The sequence below is a fragment of the Capsicum annuum genome, unplaced genomic scaffold (genome assembly GCF_002878395.1).
Source record: "Capsicum annuum cultivar UCD-10X-F1 unplaced genomic scaffold, UCD10Xv1.1 ctg5471, whole genome shotgun sequence".
Taxonomy (NCBI): domain Eukaryota; kingdom Viridiplantae; phylum Streptophyta; class Magnoliopsida; order Solanales; family Solanaceae; genus Capsicum; species Capsicum annuum.
Window position 1 is genome coordinate 295501 of NW_025862939.1, and position 7664 is coordinate 303164.

Here is a 7664-nt window from a genome sequence, read left to right on the forward strand (position 1 = left end):
TGCTGAAACAAATTTTAGCATCTCAAGTACAGTTGTTGGAAGACATGAAGAACTATCGGGAGGCTGCAGAGAAATTGGATAATAAGCTGAAAGTAGATGCAGAGTTGACTCCCCAACTAGTTGTAGACAAAGTTGTTGATAATTCGAGAAAGTGAGCACTCGAAAACTAAAGTTATTGAACAAGTTGAGGAGTTACCACTACCACCATATCTACCATGGCTAAGAAAAGAAAAGTGTAAGGAGGACATTAGCCAATTTGTGGAGAAAACACAAGAATCGCAGTCACCCGATTGTCATCTTTATCTTGAGATTAAAATCGAGAAGGTGAATGAGAGTGAGTGTGTAGTAGATTGTGTAAATTTTGAAGTGGGATTGGTTGGGCCTCATTCCAAGCACTTTTCTAAATTATGTTTAAATGATATCTTGTCTGTGGAATCATTTGAAATAGTGAAAGAGTGTGAAGAGGAGGAACAAGAATCCTATATTTTTTATTTTACACCGAATAAACAACATAAAAACACACCTCACTTGAAGGCCGAGTGATTTACGATGTATATTCCATTACTCGGTTCCTTAATTTTTTGCACCACCACCCTATGAGCGAGGCAAAAAGATGGATGCAAAGTTGGGGGTGAAATTTATATCCTCAACGTGGAGGAAAAATTTGATATGGGTCGTGCCACGATACTAAATTAGGCACTGCTTGGGAGGCAACCTAAGTTAATTAGGTATGTTTTCTTTTCAGTTTTTTAGTTTTTATTTCACGTAGTTTTTGTTTTTGGTTGAGTCACAGGTTAATTGGAAGTCTGAGTGCCGTAAACTTGAGCTTGAAGCATGGCAAAAAATGAGTGTGGGGTCCCATGGATCTCCTTTATGTGTAAAGATGCTACTAGCTAGTCCTAGAGGCCTTAGGGAGTATTTCTATTTCTTACTTTTAATTCACTTTGGGGACAAAGTAGATTTTTAAGTGTGGGGTGGGAGAATTCCCAAATTTTGGTTCAATTTAAAACTTTGGCTCAATTCAAAATTTTTAGGTTAGGAATAATTAAGATATTCTTGTTGGTGCTATTTTTTATTACATGATGCAAGTGGGTTTGTTTGTAAAAGCATGTTGATTAATGTGAATTGCTATTTTTTGATACTCTTAGGCTCAAGTTTATTACTCTTGTTCATGGTTGCTTAATTTTGAATTTATGCTATTGTTTGGTTAGGAGTCTATAATGATTCTATTGAGTTGAGAATGTGCCATGTATGTGTGAGGTATTTTGTATATTTCTTGTTGCATGTGATGTCTAAAAATTGTCCGGTGTGTGTGTGAAGCAAAGTAAAGAATGTGGATTTAGGAGATGATATAGGCATTTCTTTAATAGCCTTGTTTACACCTTCTTTTTACCTACCCTTATGCATAATCCTGTTAAACCCTATTAAGCCTTTAGCTTTTTCTTTGGAAACCTCATAAGTAGCCTAATCCCTTCTTTGATAGACCATAATTTAATCCAAAAAAGCTTCCACATGATTTAATGAAAAATTGAATTAGTAAGGAGTTTGAGAAATAAAAGGGAAAAGGTGAAATTGATACCCTAAGACAATAGTTATTGGTGTTTATATTTGATTTGTGGTGGATGGATGTGATTTAATTAATATTAGAAATATTCTCATGGTTGTAAAGAATGAGAAAATTTGAATCTTGAAGGAATAAACTATGCATCCACCAAGTGTTTGTGAAAATACTTAAAAGAGACGGGGTAAAAAAATAAAAGGTATGGGTGGATGAAAAAGTGTAATTTGGTTGTTGGAGATTGGTTTTAAATGTTTAATGTAGTGTATTAAAGCGTTTAGAGAGGTTAGCAACTATTCCCAAATAGTTTCTACCCATCTCTTAGCCTATATTACAACCCGAAAAAGTCCTAATTGATCCTAAGATTTACATTCGACTATTAGTGGAACATTACACTAAGGGAAAGCCTATGGTTCATGGTGTGTAACTTGTGAATTCTTTTTGAGAGTGAGAGAAATTTGATTCTTGTACCCATTATGTTATAAATTGCATTATTGTGAGTGATTATGGGTAACTCCCTTGTTGTGAGGGGAACTTGTTTAATGAATGTGGGTGATTTGTAGGATATCTTTGATTGATAAATATGCATGAGTTTGCCACTTGTGGAGTCAATTCTTGAGGTTAAGATGTTTTGGAGTAGAATTTTTGAGTTTTCAATTGTGTAAATAACGTGTTTTGTGTAGAAACTTGCATTCTGTGTAGTCGTTGTAGTACTAGCTTGAGTGTCTTGCATTTAATAGAAGTGTAGCATCACCTCAGATTTTTATGCTTAGAGTAAAGAGTTGTTCAAGGACAAACAAGGATTTAAGTGTGGGGTGATGATCTGAGGTGATTTTATGTACTTTGATATCATTATTCTAGCATATTTCTCCTTGTTTTGAGAGTAATTCGTGTGCTTAACGTGTTGATATTGATATAAATAAGCATTTAAGTGTCCAAGTATGTGATTATAATGTCCAACGTATTTTTCAAACAAGTTTGTATTTAATTGAGTAAATTAGAGTTCAACCCCAAAAACTAGTTTTACTAGCTTGAGCTAGGTGTGTGTCTAGCTGATTTCGATGGATTCTAATGTGTTTAATTTATTGAAAATGTTTTAAATATGTAATTATGAGTGAAATAACTTGTTTGTAATGCGCAAAGTTTAATTTGTTTAAGTGAAGAGTCGAAATAATAAATGGAAGATCATTGCGAATTTGTCTTATCTTAGCTCTTGTTTTGATTTATCGTTCAGAGTATTATGTTATATTAATCTTTAATATGTGGTGTATGATATTTTAAGAGGCTTGTTTAAATAAATACGGTGATATATTGATGATAAAAAGGCTTGAAATTCCTTGGAAATACACTATAAAAGGAATGGGCAAAGGATAGGGCGTTCTACACTTAACCACATTTTTCAATGCTAATTTCAGTACACCGATGCGGACTTGACACATCGTGTCGATATGTTCACTCATTGAAAAATAAAGTGCAAAGACACAACATGACCTTGTCCATTTTAAATATAATTGGCACTCCAATTTAAGGTGGCTGGTGGGCCTTGATCCACGTGCAAACTTACATTACTCCCATATCAATTAGAAGTAAAATATTTTATATGTATATATATATATATGATGGATTGGACACCTGCCATGGGGAGACAACATTATTAATTGTTGGTCACAATTCTTGGACAAGAACATTATTGCTGGGACACGTTACTGTGGATGAAATTAATTTGGTGGACACGGTTTGGAGAAAAACAGAAAAGGCTACTACAAGGTTTATTAGATTTTCAATTTTTAATTAGCTTTTAATTTTTCATATCATGTATTCAGTTAATTGGATCATGATTATGAATATTATTGGCTAAAACCCTCTTTTTGGGATTAAAGCCAAGAACATGAGTACTATTGTTTTGGATTAATTTCAATTAATTTTGCTTATCATAGTTGGTTGTTTGTTTATTCTTGTTTTAATTATTTTATGGATTGATCACCCATAAAATACATATATTGTTGACCTTTTGATCTAGGAAGAGGGAATAGGGAGATAGAACATGGAAACAAACAAAGTTTGAGTTTTTATTCTTTTATAAAATAAAGAATTTAACTTAGTGTCGAGGACAGAGATGTACTTAGATGCCTTGCTTGATTTATACGTAGGATGATAGCTTTAATCACTTAATTGGATTATTACATCCCCACTCAACGATGTAGTTGTAATGTCCATATTAGGTAAAAGATTAGAGGTTGGTAAACCATGTTCATGCAATTAACCCTACGAATCAACAACCAAGATAAGCAAGTTAACGAAGGAAATTCAATAACATAGTATGATTGTTCAAAGTGCTTTAACCCTGGGCTTTACTCTACTGATTGTCCCAAGACTTTTAGTTTTATGCATTATTTCTTTTATTTTATTTTTAATTTACAAAATTACAAACTCTCTTTTTGTTTACTTTTCCTCAATTGTTAAACTAGAATTGGATAGTCGGTGAACGCAAGTCCTTGAGAGATCGATACTTGGACTTTCTTGAAGCCACTTTACTAATTGGTAGACCACGTACACTTGCATGTGCGCTTAGGAACTGTCAACGCGCTAGTCCTTCGGTACCTTAGATAGTCAGATTAGTGTATCCACACAGCCAGTGTTAGTACCCATGGCAAAGTACTGACACCCTTCCAACTTCATTACCACGGGTACTAACACTGGCACTCGTGGCTGTGCGATTGGCCATTCCCCAAGGTGGGTGACGCATGGCCAATCGCACACCCTTTTTAGTGGCCCTTTGTAGTACCATGTGACGCACGACCTTTGTATGGCCATAAATTTTCGCTCGGGTATTGGATTAAGGAAAAATTGTATCTTTCGAAATATAATTCAATTATCTACAATTTGGTGGGTCTTAGGCTAAAAAATTCCACCTATGTAAGAAGTTATACACGTTCAAAGCTGACCCTTATGGAATCAAACACCAAAAATTGGCCGAATCAAAGAATCTTAGCTCACTTTGCTCTAAGTGATTCTTATGAACATTTTTCCACCTCATAAGCTCTATTCACTCTAGGCTAATGATCATGAATCATGAATTCAAATATGAATCACAGGATTAGAGTTTACACACGTAGGAATAATGGTTCAATTTCTAGCTTAGAAATAGGCGGGGTGTTATATTATCTCCCCCTTGGAATCATTAATCCTCGAATGATGGATAGGAACTTATTGAAGTCTTATAAGTAAAGAATGTTGTAAATATGATATGTTTGGTAATGAAGCATGTGCCTTAGCTGAAACTTTAAATCTTCTATCATGAAACTGATTTCTGAGTTGATTTGACTTTATTAACTATAAGGGGTTGATTCATGCTGAGAGATTAGAACACACTTGAATTGTTCATGATACAATCACATATAGAACTACAAAGTGATAAATGATGCAATGTAAACACGAATCACGAGATAACGAGACCAAGGTCATACAAGGGATAATACACTTTCTGAGCTGGAATACTTGGAAAACTGAGATCATGCGCAGAAAACTTGTGAACTGAATCATCACTAAATATCTGAATTGTAGACGTGATGCATGGACTAAACTAAATTTCACAATTTACATAGATGTGACTAAATTTCCTCATGGAATATCCATACTCATGAAACTTTGGATAGTAAGACTAGATGGAAAGAAGGAGAACCATAGGAACTTGTCTTTCTGACTGTTGAACTGTATTGCTGGCTATACGAACTGAATTATACTTAAAGCTTATACTCAACTGGTGTATTTCTTCAACACTCTTTACAAGAAGTTCTAATAACATTAGGGAGAAAAGAATTCTTGGGCATAATCTAAATAAGAAATCTGAGTAAGGAATCTTAACATAGCTGTAACTCTGAAACATGGAACATAGGCCTATGAAACCTAAGCTAGAATTGTTATGCCTTAGACAATGCAACTGTTAACTTTCAAGCTTAGCCACACTTCTCAAATACTCCCCCAACTATACTTTTTCTCTTAAATACTGCACTTTACTTGAGGCTACTTATAATCTTCACATGGCATTGATAACTCTAATACTAAAGTCTGAGCTGAACTGAATTCTCTCACTATGTTCTAGCCTACTCAATTCTACAAAGTGCACACATAAGACTGCAATACTAGTCTGAACCATGAATTCAATGCCCCAAGCATTTTCATCACTTCTCATCTCAAGAATAATTCTTCTTACCACTTCAACAACTAAATTCAACCTCTTACTAAGAATTAACTAGCGCACAGCACATTCATCCACTTATAAACTAACATGACATTAAAGATAATCTTCATAACCACATATGAACTTCTAGGCAGACAACTATAAAAACATCTTTCTCATATTCTCTAAACCTCTATCATTAAAATCTTCCATGCACTATCCTAAGAAAACACGCACAAAATTTCAACTAACCATGACATATATGAAAAGCTTAACCTCAATATTCCTTCAACCTTATAGCCTTATATAAGACAAGCATACTATAATCTTTTCCAAACATAAAATATTTACTCTCTCCTATCTAAACAATTACTCATCATCACTATCATTTCATAAGGAGAGGTCACTAAAAGGTTAGAACATGAGATCCTGAAGCATGGAAGGATACTATACGTAACTTGAAACTTAATTGAGACATGAAAAATAGACTATCAACAACATTGATTCATTACAGAGATCTAAACTGAAGACATACATGGCCAAATCTGAATTTCATTAATCATTAAGAGTGTAACATGAGTTCCTGGAACTGAACATTTTGTAAAGCATGAGTACGTGAGCCAAGAGCTGCATGACCTGAGTTAGGAGTTCATGATTTCATGGAACATAATTCATAAAGCTGAGCAAACTGGAACTCCTTATACTAGGGACTGGGAACATGCATGATTTTCTATGAAGTGCATGAATATGAGCTATGATCATAGAGCTGACTTGTAAGGCATCAGTAGATATGGTGATGACTAAAGTACGAAATAATTTGCATTGAGATAAGAATGGGTCAGTGTAACGCCCCGAAAGTGGTCCCAAGATGTCACATGGTGCTTAGGACCACAAGTGATCCCAAGCTATCCCTTCTACTGGCATAACTCATAAGCAACTGAATAAAATACATACATCTGAACAAAATAAGCAGAAAATTACTCTTTTCTAAATCTGATCAATGGAAAACTAAATTGAAATGAGTACAATTCCTCTTTTACAAACAAAACTGGAATCAAATACCTTAACTCCACTGACTGTCTATGAAGCCTCTACTAGTATTGACTTTAGGTTGCCGGGACATGACCCCTAGCTATCCCAAATTAATACGACTAAATAAATAAAAATAAAATACTACCCAAACTATATGACTGACTCGAGCCCTTGAATCAAGAGGACTCATCGCCTGCTAACTGGAAGCTGTAAACTGTCTGAATATGGTATGAGTGCTACAACTAAACTGATACCTATATTATAAGACAATGTAGCACATATGCATATATGCAGATCAGTACTTTGAGGATGTACTAAGTATATGGGGGTGAGTGCATAAGTAAAATATAATATCAATCATTATAATTTGTAAAATGATGCATGCTAAATATAAATGACTAACATAAGATGGAATATCTGAAATACTGAAATATACAGCAATAGGAAGCAAAACATACTTTATAAATCTTGTGAGCCACAATACTTTGTTCTAAAGGATGAGCTTGTATTCTCTCTTTAAGTCATACTATCTAAGTGTAGAAAGGACTCACTCTAAAATTTGAATTCTAAAAGCTGAAATCTGAAGTTACTATCTTTCTTTAAAACACAATCTGAGTAAAACTTGTAAGCCTTTACACTTAGTTTTCTAAAAGCTTTTCTATTACTTTCTCTGTTCTAAGATCTATAGACTGAAAGGAAACTCTTTAAAAACCATTCTGAAAAAGGAAATACTTTATCTCAAGATTTTAAGAATCTTAAAATCATAGCTTTCAAAACATATGCTTTTATCTTAAGGCTTCAAGCTAAAGAACTATTTTAACAGTAGGGGACATCTTTTGGGAGGTTCTTCTAACCAACATAAACCATGTGAGCTAACATAGATTCCAACGTCTT